Here is a 15,108-nt window from a genome sequence, read left to right on the forward strand (position 1 = left end):
CAGAGGAACTTCAGCAGCAACAAAGCTATTTTAATCCCTGACTCCTGTGACCATCCATCTCTAGGGAAGAGAAAAGGACATGAAGGTCCCCTCAGAATCCAACAGCACTGTCCTAGCCTCTGGACGCCTGCACAAGCTCCCCACGACTCCTGTTGTTTTGAACTCAGAGTGTGACACACAGGCACAGAGCTGCTCACAGCTATTCTTGGGGTTGTTGTTTTCTGTAACCATACAAAGAGATGTTTGAAGCTTTTCTAGTTTGTCAGAGGGCTCTGAGGCTGCGAGGAAGCAGGCTTTGCTGAGCAGAGGAGAGCTGTGTCTTTGTGCTATACTTTGACTGCTCTGCCAGGGAGCGACATCCTGGGGCGCTGTCAAACAGCCTGCCAGCCGTGCCAGCACCAAGAGGGCAGAAACACGATTTCTAGCAATAATGATCAAAGGCTGTTTGAAATTTTCCTTTATCCTTGAAATGCTTCATGCTGCTGAAAACCTGTGCGTTACTGCTCATTCATCTGTGGCGCGTCACTCTGTGGCTCTGCAGCTCCAGGAGGATGCTGGCCAGTGGGAGGGCCAGGGCAGTCAACAGCCGCTCCAAGGATTTAGGGCATCTTTAGAAAATCACAAAAGAAGGGGAAGCGACCAGAACTCATAGCCACCAAAGGGCCTTTGGTTTTTTAAGGTGGACGCCATGGCCTTTTGGTACTCTCACTGTGGCTGTTGTCTCAGGCTCCGTCTCCGTTTTCTCCGTCCCTATTCTCTCTCCACCAGCTTTCTCCATTACGTATCCCCATTCCTTCCAGGATCTTGGACGTCCCTCTCTCCAGCCTCCTTCCCCTTAAACAGCCCATAAACACACACAAGTTTCTTTACATGCCTGGAAGCCTCCACTGCCCTCAAATGCCCTCCTCTTCCTTCCCTCGGCAGCAGAGCCAAGAGGCCCCCAGTGCTCCCCAAAGGGGCAGTCTGCCAACCAGCAGCACCTGCATTCTGTAATGCAGTGATAGCCCAGCCCCCTGGGGTGCCACTCCCTGGCAGAGCAGTCCAAGTACAGCACCAAGACAGCTCTCTCCTCTGCTCACCAAAGCCTGCTTCCTCCCCCCCCACGGCTCCCCATCCCATCTCTGAGGGTGGGGCTCCAAGAACCTGTGTTCTGATGCGCTCCCCAGGTGACCCTTAGGACCCTGCACTCGGAGAAGCAGTGTCTCTCCCCCTCCCTCTGCCCTTTCAGTGTTGGTATCTCCGGCTCTGTCCTAGACCCCAGCTTTCCTCATTTCCTTTTCTCTAGGAGAACTCCACCACCCAAAGGCTGCCTCTGTTCCTTGTTTTAACAGAAACAAGTCCACACCAACGATTTTCAACTTTAAGTCTCCATCCCTGGCTCTCCTCTGAGCCTAGTTGGTTTCTGGGCCCTTCTACCAAAATGTTGCAGTTTTTTACATTCAGCGTCTCCTAAACCCCTCTGCATCATGGTAACAAGAGGCCGCTCAATCCCTGTGGCACCCTGGGATCCAATGCCTCCCACTGCATTTAGGTGTGCCAGGTTACTGATGGCACCTCCCACTGCGGGGGCTGGAATGCAGACAGAGCCACCACAGAGCTCTATGAGGATGCCGGGCTCCCTCACAAACTGATCCCTCACAGCTCTGTGAAAGTGTGTCCTCCAGACCCTCCCAATGCGGCTGAGTCCCTCTCAAACCCATGCTCTCATCGGAGACCCCCTGAGCTTCTGCATCCCTTCCTCTACTCTAAACCAAGACGTGTCCCAGTAGCTCCCGGTGGGCCACCCTTCGGTCCAGGTTTCAGCCAACCCGACAAGAGTCCTTTCTAACTGCTTGAGCTATAGCATTAAGTACTACCCCTCTGCTTTGTGACCTGCACTGGTAAGCCCAGCCTGCTCTTACTCTATATGTTCTAATACTTAGCTGTAGATGGACACAATACCTTTATTTTATTTATTTTTATATGGTACTAAGGAACCTAGTGCCTCGCACATGGGAGGCAAGTGCTCTACCACTGAGCCCCAGCCCCAGCCTTACTTTATCTTCCTCCCACCAATATCCCACACCCTTAGAATCGTCCCTCATCTGTTCCCTAAATATCTGTAGGTATGAATCAGAGGCCTCACATGGTTCTCTTGAGATGCAGTGCCCTCCTCGTGGGTCACATGCTATAGCTCACCTCAGGGCCTGCTGGAAAAGCAGAGGTCTGTGGAAGTGGGCCCTGGGGGGAATCAGCACTGTGCTGTATGGCAGCTAGCCTTAAGGAGACCATTAGAGGTTCTTCAGGAAATGTGGGCTAATACCCTGAGGTGGAAGGAACTATAGCACTGGGGGCGGGGAGCCAGACCCACTGAGGGTGCGAAGACCTGTTCCCGTGGTCAAGAAGACTTCAGATCCCTGGGCTCCATGCTCCCAGCTTCTTCAGTCTTCCCATCCCAACTTCCCCCATCCTATCCTTTCCTAGCCCATGTCCTCAGTTAACAACAGATGCTCTGAAAGGCTGGGAGTTGAACTTGCCTGCGATTCGGGCACTTACAGGAGGTTCTGCGACGGATTTTCAGCAATTTCAGCCCTTTGGCTGTAGACGGTAAGGCTCTCCTCAGGGCACACACAGAAGTTTTTCTTTTAGGTCATTTATGAGGTGCTTGAGCTAGAAATTTGAATCCTTGAGCCCATGTCTTTCTTCAGTCACCTTGTCGACCGACATGATTGTATTTGTGAGTAATCTTGAGGCATTTAAAAGTTATCATACGTTACTCAGCTCCTTGCTTCTTATGAGAGGTTGATTAGGAGTACCCAATTCAGTATTTTGTGTATCTTTATAAGAGGTCTGTGCTACAGACTCTCTAGAAATAGTCATTAGCATATTTTAATATAATTATATCAGGGAATTCTAGAAACTCTAGAACCAATTAAGAAAATTCATCCTTAAAACTGTATTCTTCTAGAACCACTCCCAAAATCTTATCAGTCAGGGTTTTCCAGAGAAACCAAATCAGAAGAGGGGAGGAGAGAGAGAGAGAGAGAGAGAGAGAGAGAGAGAGAGAGAGAGAGAGAGAGAGAGAGAGAATGAATGTGCGTGAGTGAGCTAATCTCATCCAGAAACACCCTTGCAGACACACCATGAATTAGAGATAGAATTGACTTATGTGACGGTGGAGGCCGAGTCTTCTGATCTGCCCAGGAGAGCTGGTGGTACAGCTCAGGTCCCCTACAAAGGCCTGGGAACCAAGGGAGCCAGTGGAATAAATCCAAGTCTGATGGCCAGAGAAGTGAGGAGACAGGCCCCAGCTCAAGTTGGCAGACAGGAAGCAGAAAGGCACAAGCTCCTCTTTCCTCCACCCTTTATGATGCCAGTCCTCACTGGGGAGTCCACTGAATGAAATGCGCTGATCTCCTCCAGAAACACCCTCAGACACAGTCAAGACACAATGTTCAGGGTCTGGGTGCAGCTCAGGCTTGGGGGCCAGGACTCCTTCCTCACCTAGCTTCATGCAGCCTCTGAGCCTCCTACAGCCTCGTCCTCCTCCTCAGCTGCCTTAGCCTGCTGAGTGAGCTCAGGAAAGGCTTCTGCCAAGGAAGTTTAGCAGAGACCCCCAACTTGTGACCTCACCAAGTTCTTCTTAGTTATCCGTTCTCTGACCCTCGGACCCGGCCCACAGGCTACAAATCCCCAGCTATCCCTCCTATATTCAGAGTTGTCTCAACCCCATTGCACTCTTCCTTGCCCACTCATGTGTTGGGGTCAAGTGCTCCTGAACAAGACACAGGTGAGCCCTAGAGGAGCTCACTAGTCCTACGGTATCCTCTCATCCCGCCGTCCCAGAGTATCTGGGGTCCAGCCTGTTGGGGGAACTGCCCAGGAGGCTCGACTGTGGGGACCCATTGCCAGCTAAGGAGATAAGCCAGAGAGCAGACGGCGAAGGAGAGAACTGGAATACAACTTTAAGAGCCTCCCAGACTCCCATGTGAACTATGAACTGAGCACAAGCCCCCTCATTCAAGGCCCAACAGAATGATGAAAAGATATTTGGGGAAAGAATGAAATAATAATAGCAGTACAAAAATAAGAAGCAAGCCGAGGAAACCCTGACCCAAACACACAGAGAAGGCCAGGTCTGGAGAGAAGTCCCGGAAGGTTCAATAGGGTGGCAATGGGCAGGAAGTACAGGAGGGCATGATGACTCTGAAAGGCAGCGTTCTGAGCGCTCACCATGGAACACGTCTGGCTTTGCCCTCCACTACCCATGGAAAATTATCCAGAAAAGAACGCCAATAAGTGCTTGGCGATTGAGGCGTGCTTACAGAGGGGGACATCCAACAGAAGGGGGACTTTACTAGAATGTACACTGTTTATGATCTGGACAGAAAGGAAAGCTTTCAGAACAAAGAGCAAACAGACAAAATATGGAAATATAATGAATAACAGATAAGGCTCTGGGCTAGTTCAGGTTGTCCAGCCCTATAACAGGGATCTCAAAAGCGGGGAAAAGAAGGTGGGGGAAATCTTCAAAAATATGGGGCCAGGCAAAGTGACACACGCCTGTAGTCCCAGCTACTAGGGAGGATGAAGGAGGAGGATGACCAGCCTCGGCAACATAGTGAGACCCTGTCTTGATTTTAGAAAGAGAGAGAGTGTGTGGTTATAAGCTGGAATCTGAATGTCACCCAAAGGCAAAGGCATGTGTTGAAGGCTTAGTCTCCGGTGCAGCAGCATCCAGAGGTGGGGCTTTTGCAAAGTGATCAGATCATCAGATCATGAGGGCTGATCTCATCAGTGGATTAATCCACTATGGGTTAATAACTGAATGGATTATTGGGAGGTGGTGGAGATTCTAGGAGATGGGGCCTGGTGGAGGAAATGGGTCACTGGGGTGTCCTGAAGGGCACATCTGGTCCCCAGGCCCTTCTCACATTCTCATTCTGTCTCCCAGCTGCCATGAGGTGAGCCACTCTGCTCCACCACATGCTCCCTGCCATGATGCCACACCATGGCCTGAAACCACAAACCAAAATCAACCTCTCCTCCTGTGAGTTGCTCCTCTCGGGCATTTTGTCCAGCAATAAAAAGCTGACACGTACACCCATGTGCATTTTCATCTAAATATGTACGAAAATGTTCCTCAGCTAATGAGAGAACCAAGTCTTCAGATTAAAAGCACTTAACCACATAGTGGGGTTGTGTGGGGAGCATGGGAGGATCAGACAAACTCTAGATGGGCAAAGGGGTGAGAGGGGATGGGAGGGGCAGGGGGTGGAAAAGATGGTGGAATGAGATGGACATCACTACCTGAGGACATGTAGACACGAGTGGTTGAACATACGTTGTGTGCAACCAGAAACATGGAAAACTGCTCTAGGTGTGTAATGAATTGTAATGCATTCTGCTGTCATAACAAATCAGAATAAAACTAAATAAATAAAAAGTGCTCAACTGCTGCTGTGCAGAGTGACTGAAAAAAAGACCCAACATAGTTACATTTGTGACATTTCAGAACGCCAAGAAATGTGGCGAGTTTCTAGTGAGGGGACAGAAACGCACACAAAAAGGAGAAAGAATTAAGCTGCAACAACCTTCATCCACAGTCCTGGCTGCTGGAAGACGGATGGATGTCACCAAACCCCCGAGAGGAAGAGTATGTTGAAATCTGAGTTCTGCAGTTAAAGAATCATTGAAAAATATAATATGTAGACCTGCAAACCCCAGAGCAGTTTGCCACCACTCGTTCTGCGTCTGGAGGAAAAAAAAAATCACCTCATAGACTTGTTCGCACCAAAGGCAAAAAAGAACAAAAAGAAAGAACAACAAGAAAAAGGACATCCCCCTCACAAGCAACCACGGTGGGAGATGTGACAGATGAGACGCTCACTTCTCTTCCACAGATCACTGTCCCCTCCTGCCCACTGCCGGCTGAGCCATCCGTCACCAGACTGGAACTCGCATCTGGGCCGTTGCCTCCCTTAGTCTCTCCGCCGATTCTTCCCTTTCCATCATGCCTTTGGGCTGCTTCTCTGTTCAGCCCTACTTACCCAAAAGGTTTTCTGGAAAACTGATGGTTTCCTGCTGAGGCCTTAAACTCCCTGATGCTCTATCAACGTTTATTGGTTTAAAAATATTTTTAAATGCACTAGTTTCCATTTCTGTCAGAGTAAACAACACAGTAAAGGAAAGGTAGGATGTCACTCAACTCGGGATGGTGTCTTGTTTTACCATGGATGGGGTCACCACTGCCCGTCACAAATGCCACCCTGAAACCCAGAAAGACCATCAAGTGACGTGTTCCTCAGGGTTACAGCCACAGAGTGGCAGCACCAGTTAGAGCCCTCCTGTCTGACTCCCCCTGCTGTGAACTCAATTTTGCCCCTCAAAAGTCATATATTAAGCCAGGTGAGGTAGCACAGGCCGATAATCCTGATGGCTCAGGAGGCTGTGAGTTCAAAGCCAGCCTCAGCAACTCAGTGAGGTCCTAAGAAACTCAATGAGACCCTGTCTTTGAATAAAATACAAAAAAAGAGCTGGGGATGTGGCTCAGTGGTTAAGTGCCCCTCGGTTTAATTGCCAGTACCAAAAAAAAAAAAAATCATATGTTGAAATCCCAATCCCAACATGACTGTAGCTAGGGATTACTAAACAGCAGTTAAAAGGGTATATGAGGTCACAGGCTGGGTACTAGTCCAACTGGTCACTGATGGCTTTATAAAAAGGGGGATAGCATCTCCCCCTCCATGAACACACCAGAGGTCACACGAGCACACAGTAAGAAGGGTACAGCAAGCCAGGAAGAGGACTCTCAACAGAACCCCGTGCAGGCACCCTGACCTCGGACTGCCAGTCTTCAGAACTGTGAGGAAATAAATTCTGGTCCTTTGTTTTTGCAGCACTGGGGACAGAACCTGGGGTCTCCCGCGTGCTAGGCAGTGCTCCACCATGGAGTACATCCCCACCCCATAAATTCTGCTCTCGGGCCGCCCAGGCTGTGATCTTGTGTTGTGGCAGCCCAGAGACTAAGCCACCCAGCCAAATCCTGCCTCGTCTCTCTTTGCCCATTCTCTCATCAACAGCCCGTCCAGTGCTTTGTCACCAACGGTCATTCTGTCAAGTCTGGAGAAGGTGTCACCAGACCAGGGCCCAGGGGAATTTTAAAAGGACAAGGAGCGAGCAATACTCCCTCATCCACTGTCTCCCTACTTCCCCGGGGTCCCTTGGCTACTCCTGTCCACTGAGAGCCGCAGTCTGGGCCTGCATGTTCAGGAGTGGGGAGGAGCCAGAGACCAAGCAGCCCTGTGACAGAGAGGACAGAGAGATAACCACGGCCTGTCCAGAACTGCCCTGCCGAGGGGAGATGTGGGAACGCGGTCTCGCCAGGTGGGAGAGGTGAGGAGTTTCAAAGAAGCATGGTCTTCAAACTGGGCACTTGCCAGTCAGGCAGGGCGCCACCAGCTGGGGAGGCCGCGACTTGCAGATGCTCAGCGCGAGCTCTCCCCCTCCTCTCACCTGCCCGAGACTGGCCTGTGATGACCTTTACAGAAGGGGAGCACACCCCACACCCAGCCTAATCTTAAAATGGCTCATCTCATGGCCCACACCCCATCTGTGGGTGCCGAGGCAACAAGAGACAGAAGGATTGAGAGGAGCAAACCCGCAACTCAGGAGGTTCCCAATGCTCTGCTGCCACCCAGTTAAGGAGACCCAGTGAAGTTTCAAGCTGATGATGCATTAACGCAGTAAGTCCAGTTTTCAATTCTAACACGTCAATCAAAGTGACACAGGACCATTAAAATAGGATGGAAATCATAATCCACAGCTTACCTATATTATTGCATTAAATCATAATTGTCATATTATTCTTATTATAATTACATACTATATACCACACTTAAGTACAGAGAAAGGGGTGTATTCAGCTCCGAGTTCTGGGAAATGAAAGCCCCACATCAGCCAACTCCATCATTCAGGCCCTGGTGAGGCCTCTGGCTCCATCCCAACAGGTGGCATCCAGCAGGAGTGCACGCGACAGAGACACATCACTGAAGCCAGAGAGATTCAGGGAGATCCGGATAACTCACTCTTGAGGAACCAGCACTAATCTCTTCAAGGGTGACGCCCCCAGTGACTTGAAGACCTCCCTGGAGGCCCCACCTCTTAAGGGATCCTCTCACCTTTCCCACCACCAACACATGAACCCTGGGGGACTCCCTCAACCACGTGGAAACCTCAGCGATTGCTATTCACCCTTTATGCAATCAGGGCTCCTCGCACCATCATCAAGAAGCAGAACCGGAGTCACATGTCTAACCCCAGAAGCTCAGGAGGCTGAGGTAGGAGGATCACAAGTTCAAAGCCAGCCTCAGCAGATTAGTGAGGTACTTAGCAACTCAGCAAGACCCTGTCTCTAAATAAAATATAAAAAAGGGCTGGGGATGTGGCTCAGTGGTTGAGTGCCCCTGGGTTCAATCCCTAGTACCAAAAAAAAAGAAGAAGAAGAAAGTGGTGACAGTTGCACATTTTGATCTGATATTAGTGAACTATACATTTAAAAGTAGTTAAGGGGCTGGGGATGTGGCTGAAGTGGTAGCGTGCCTGCCTAGCATGCGTGAGGCACTGGGTTTGATTCTCAGCACCACATAAAAACAAAATTAAGATATTGTGTCCACCTAAAACTAAAAAAAATTTTAAAAATTAAAAGAAATAAAAGTAGTTAAGATGACAAACTATGTTAGGTGTATTTTAACAATAAAAATTGGGGAAACATGTATAGTGCATGTGTGTTTGTGTAAGGGCTTGATGTGTATGTATACATATATATAAAATTAAAACAAGAAAAGGTATATTGTTGTATATGTAGACTGTTGCATATACACATAATATGTGTGAGTATATACTTATACGTGTGCACTAAAAAAAGGGACCTCGCATCTGCAATTCAACATTGATAACATTCTGTAAGATGTATCACAACTACTGAAACCTCCAGGTTTTAAACGTGGATCCTAAACTGTGTGAGGGGCGTGCATTTCACAAACTTCTCCTGGGGACAGCAAGCCAAGAATGAGGAGCTGGCTGGGGAAGCGGGAGAAGAGCACCACCCCAGGCAGCAGGGTGCTGGGACAGGACGGACTGCAGCACCCTGCAGAGGAACCAGAGGAACCCAGCCAGAGGCCAAGGAGCAATGAGCTCTCCCCTGGACCCAGTGACTTAACCTCTGGGCATTTATCCCTCCACCGTACCCCAGAAACATCAAACATCGTGCACTCAAGTTACTCATGGCGGCCTGACTCCCTCACCCTGGGACAGGGCTGGTTGAACACATCACCCTACACATTCACCACGGGGCACCCTGAAGGTATAAACACATGCGGAAATGCGCAACCTAGACACGTTTTAAAAACCTCTACAACGTATTAAAGTGGAAAAAGCCAAGATGCAGAAAATGTGTATGATATTTCTTTCATTTACAAAGAGGGGAAAACAAGAACATATTTGTGTGCCTTAATATTTGTAAGTAGCAGGCATAGCAGTGCCCACCTGTCATCTCAGCAACTGGGGAGGCTGAGGCAGGAGGCGGCAAGCTGGAGGCCAGCCTGTGCAACTCACCAAGACCCTGTCTCAAAAATCAATTAAAATAAAATAAAAGGACTGGGGATGTAGTTCAGTGGTAGAGCACTTGCTCTAGCCCATGTTCGAGGCTCTGGGTTCAATCCCCAGAACTACAAAAAAAAAATTTTTTTAAATCACTCACACACAGAGCTCCAAACTCGCATTACCTGGAGTAGGCTGAAGGAGGCTGCCAGGGATGGAACCCGCTTCCCCTCCAGAATCCACGTTAAACTCCATCCCCACTGTGATCAGCGGTGAGCCTGGGCGCTCAGGGCAGCGCCCTCCCAAGTGGACCCATCTCGGGAAAGTCAGCAGGGCTCCTTGCCCTTGTGATGCCCTGCACCTCAGCACACTGCCTGCAAGAAGGCAGAAGTGGCCCTGGACTGGGTCAGACAGAACCCCTAATTCCTCCAGTCGGTGGTATTGTGTTCTTAGCCCAGAAAATGGGCAAAGAAGGGTGAAAAGGCACGGACAGGAGAGGAGACCCGTGTGTGTGAAGCAGACCTTCTCTGTGAGCCCTGGACCGCCTTCCAGCTCCAGTGGAGGCAAGAGGAGGCTCTGAAGCCTCCCCCAGGGCCTGGGAGGCGGAGAGGAAGCGCTTCCACGGGGCTTGCCAGAGGCCAGGCGTGTGCTTCCAGCTCAGGATGCTCTGTGAGGTCCACAAAATGAGAGCCAAGACTGCACTGCTTCTGTGCCCGGCCCTGAGCTGTCACCAAGCCCAGGAAGGCCTTGCTTCTTGGTCCTGCCAAGCCGACAGGTGCCTCTGCTTGAGCCAGCACCTGGACCCCACTGGCCTCTTGCCAGGACAATCCTGTGCTGCTCCCCTCACCAGTTACCAGAATCCTCCAGCGGATGACTGTTACTCTCCCAGGAGTCAGAAAGCACAGAGAAAGTCGATTAGGTAACTTCTACCAGGGAGAAGCAAAGCCCCAGAGGTCAAAGCCTGGCTCACTGCCAGGTCAAGCTTGGACACCCAAGAAACACCAGGGAAATGTGTCCCATGTGAATGCTGCCACCTCCGAGCTATGAAATAAGGGGTGGTGGCTCCTCCTGGTCTCCACACTCGGATCACTCGGATTTGCTTTCCAACTATTTTTCCCCCTGACAAGTATAGATGACTCTTATGCACCAAAAATGTTTAGTGTAAAACATGAAAGATGTATGCATTAACAACAAAGCCAAACCACATTTCTTATGTAGTCCAGAAACCCTGGAGGATAAAGAACGGAAGCTCAGATGGACAGAATGTCACAGCCTCCCACAGGCTCAAGAGGCCGAGGCAGGAGGATCTCAAGTTCAAAGCCAGTGTCAGTGGGGCTGGGGTTGTGGCTCAGTGGTAAAGCGCTCACTTAGCGCATGAGGCACTGGGTTCAATCCTCAGCACCACATAAATAAAGATATTGTGTCCACCTAAAACTAAAATATAAATATAAAAAAAAAGCCAGCCTCAGCAACCTAGCAAGGCCCTAAGGACTTAGTGAGACCCTGTCTCAAAATAAAAAACAAAATAAAGGGATGGGGATGTGGCTCAGTGGTTAAACCCCCCTGGGTTCAATGCCTGGTACCAAAAGCAAAGAGTCACAGCCCTAGGGGTGGGGTGTGCTCAGCAGGAGAGCACCTGCCTAGCAGGAGAAAGACCCTGGATCTGGTCTCTAGCACCATTAAGGGGAAAAAAACAATGAGATCAAAATATTACAAAACTTTGGACCCCAGAGGTGGGGTACTTTGTACAAGGACCTAGGTTTAGTCCTCAGCATCACAAAAAATAAAATACGATGATTTTTAGAAATTTCCCAACTGCTGAAGATGCCACCATGCCACCTCACAGCCAGGAAGGCCTGTGGAGCTGTCCAAGGTGCCAGGGCGAGGAAGATCGGTGGTGAAGACACGCCTGGTGGCCCGCCACACTTAGCTGGGACACTCAGCCAGCGTTGTTCAGATCATCACCAATTTCTTTCCTTAGCTCCTTAGTGACTGTGGGATAATTTTAATTATCAAAGAAGGTTTGATCAAACACTTAGCAAAGTTTCTTACCACATAACCAACAAATTAGACCCAAAACAGAACCCCTTAGTGCTTGAAAGGATACAGGAGGCCTTGGCATTTGCAAAATCTCTATCCCTAAACCTCTGTGATTCCCGAGCTTGGGAATGGCGTGACAGCACAAAACTCTCACCCCTTCATTAGTCAGACTCTTCACCATAAATTACAGAAGTCACCGCGGCTCGAAGATCCAGAGGAGAGGCCCACCCGCCCTGCGCCTGGAGATCTGGAGAGCCACCCTGCGCCCATGCGGGGAGACACCCCCTGCTGGGTTCCTTACTCACCAAAGCCTGGCTCCACAGCCCAACAAGCTTAAGGCTGCCACCACCATGAAACTGGGATATCACTGCTTCTATCAAGGGACAACAATAAGGACCTGGTAAGATGTCACCAAGGCCCCTGTGGGCCTGGCTGCCCCAGAGGTGTCTCTACTAGGGGTGCTAACAGTTACCTGTTGCTGAGGTGACAGGGAGTTTTGCATGAGGTGGCCTCTCTCTTGTTTCTCCTACGAACAGCCAGCGTCTTATGATCACCCTCTCACTAGTCATATAATCCCACACCTCCATATTCTCACATCCTACCTCATAAACATCTCAGCCAAGCCCCCAGGTCCCCCTACCCCATCAGAAACTCTAGACCATTATGCACACCTGTTGACTATATGGTGGAAGATGACCGAACTCATCACTTCTGATGATAGTGACAAAACTGTAGACGTAGAAACAGAAGCTAACTGACATATGGCTGCACGTTGGGTGCACTGAGTGCTGTGATATTGATCTCTCCCTTAAAGGTGAGGTATGGGTAACCTATAGGGACACTGTAAGACAATAGGGCAGAAGCTGTCATACCCCGGATCTGCACTGCAAGAGAGGAAGACACAGAGACATCATGAAAAAACAAGGGAGGAAAGTGCCCCAAACAAACCAAGATACTACAACAACAGGATCCAGAGAGAGCGCAGTAGGTGAAGTGTCAGAGGAGTTCAGAACATCCATAGCTAAAAGGACCTGGGAATTACAGAACGACCCAAGGGAGCAGATACAGGCAAAAATCGATCACTCCAACGAAGAAGTAAGAGAGCAAATACAGGCGACCATGGATCACACCAACAAAGAGATAAGACAGCAAATACAGGTTGCAAGAGATTACTTCAAGAAAGAGGCAGAGATACTGGGGGGAAAAATACCCAAATCCTTGAATAGAAAGAAACAATAAGCCAATTAAAAAACTCAATAGATAGCATCACCAACAGACTAGATCACTTGGAATACAGGACCTCAGACCTCTGTTCTTCATAAATTTCCCTGTCTCTGGTATTCTGTTACAGCAATATAAAGCAGATTAAGACTGAGGTCAACTCTATTTCTGTAAAATTGAAAAATATGGCATTTTAGACTTTTGTGAAAAACACTTTTTATACAGCAAAGCTGCAGTGAGATCAAAGGATTGGACCCCTGCCTGGGCTCTCTTAGAAGCAAGAGCTTCCCTCTACACCTCAGCCTCCCAGTCCACACATACTGTAAAACTGTTCACCTTAGCAAAATCCAAACTGCTATGTGTCATCAACCTCCTGATTGCTCACGGATGATAAATTATAAATGACAAGTGTCTAGTATGCCTCAGAGAAAAGTATTTTTAATGGCAGGAGCTTCTCTAAAGTGAAGAGATTTATTGTAAGGAGGTTTTCAGTGGCCTTCCTCCTGACTCATCCTGACACCACCTGCTCCTTCCCACCCACCCAGTCACCCGCTGGCCCCTCTCACTTCTGTGCCAACGGCAATGCTGCAGTTAGTCCCTCCCCTCTACCAACCACTGTCCTGTGTCAGGGCCATTCATGACCAGGATGGTTCATTCTGTATATAGCAGAGCAAGAAACAGGACACCTGGGTCCTTTTTAGCTAAATACCTATCAAGAATGAATGGGTGTGGGGCTGGGGTTGTGGCTCAGAGGTAGAGCGCTCACCTAGAACACATGAGGCACTGGGTTCGATCCTCAGCACCACATAAAAATAAAATAGGCATTGTCTACCTACAACCAAAAAATAACATGTTAAAAAAAGGGGGGGGGGAATGAATGACTGTGTGCACACCTATAATCCCAGGGGCTTGGCAGGCCAAGGCAGGAGGATCGCAAGTTCAAAGCCAACCTCAGCAACTTAGTGAGGCAACTTAATGAGGCCCTAAGCAACTTGGAGGGGTCTCAAAATAAAAAATTAAAAAGGGTTGGGAGGGTTCAGTGGTTAAGTACCCCTGGGTTCAATCCCCATACCATTAAATAAAGAGGACTGGGGTTGTAGCTCAGTAGTAGAGCGCTTGCCTAACATGCGTGAAGCACTGAATTCTATCCCTGGCATTACATAAAAAAATAAATAAAGGTATTGTGTCCATCTACAACTAATATGTATAATTTTAAAAAAGCATGGGTGAGGCGGTGCACACCTATAATCCCAGCTACTTGGGAGGCTGAGGCAGGAGAATGGCAAGTTGGAGGCCAGCCTGGGCAACTTAGCAAGACCCTGTATTCAAATAAAATTTAAAGAGACTGGGGTGCAGCTTAGTGGTAGTGTGCTCTGGGTTCAATCCCCAGTACTCGGGGGGGAGGTGGGGGACAAAGCCCCAGGGAATTCTAATGAAGCCAAGATTGGGAAAATGACGAGAGCGTGGGGTCTGGACTGTTCTGGCCTCAGTCTGGCTCCACCGCTTACCCTCAGGTCATTCAGTGGCTCCAAGCTGGCTTCATAATGAAACACGTGGTAATACTCGTCTTACAGACTTCTTATGAAGCTGAAGCCAGGGGACAGATTTTAAAGTGCTCAAAGTATTGAGGGAATATCCTCAAAACAGGGTGAACACTTCTTATCTAAGATGCCGACCAGAAGCGCTTCAGATTTGGGACTATTTCAGATCATTGGCAGAGACTATCTGTTGAACAGCCCTAATCTGAAAAATCCCAAACCCCAGTGTTCCAAAATCCAAAGCCTCTTGAGCACCAGGTCAGTGCTCAGGTTTCAGGTTGTGGGCATTTCAGATTTGGGATGCTCATCCTGCACGAGCTGCTGATGTCAGAGGCCTATGCAACCTCCCAAGGTCAATAAACAAATGCCAGAGGAGTGCAGTCAGAGGACCAGGTCCCTCACGAGCTCCTGCCTGGGCTCCCAAAGACCTGCGGTTTTGTTCTCCAAGCCTAACAGACTTGACCGAATAACAGCTCTGTTTCCTCGTTTTGACACATTATGTGACAAAAGAGATCTAGACTCACTGTCCTGGGGCTGGATATAGCAGCCTCTATTTAAGAGACAGAAAACGCTGAGATGGTTAGCACCCGAATGTTTCAGCTGACTCCGAGCACCCTTCGCAGCATGTTGTTGAACCTAATGGCAGTGGGTGGCAGGGCATGTGCAGGTAAGTTGAATGTTTGAAGGTTATGACTAACCCGGGGAATGCAAAAGACAGGGCTTCACCAAG

At 49.1% G+C, this 15,108-nt stretch overlaps 1 protein-coding gene across 2 annotated transcripts in view; it reads right to left on the bottom strand.

Annotated features, from left to right (window-relative positions):
* Positions 1-15,108, bottom strand: part of Extl3 (exostosin like glycosyltransferase 3) — a 103,385-nt gene that overhangs the window by 67,907 nt on the left and 20,370 nt on the right. The gene's annotated exons all lie outside the window — the stretch shown is intronic.

Source organism: Urocitellus parryii, chromosome 14, assembly GCF_045843805.1.
Source record: "Urocitellus parryii isolate mUroPar1 chromosome 14, mUroPar1.hap1, whole genome shotgun sequence".
In the NCBI taxonomy this organism is placed as follows: Eukaryota; Metazoa; Chordata; class Mammalia; order Rodentia; family Sciuridae; genus Urocitellus; species Urocitellus parryii.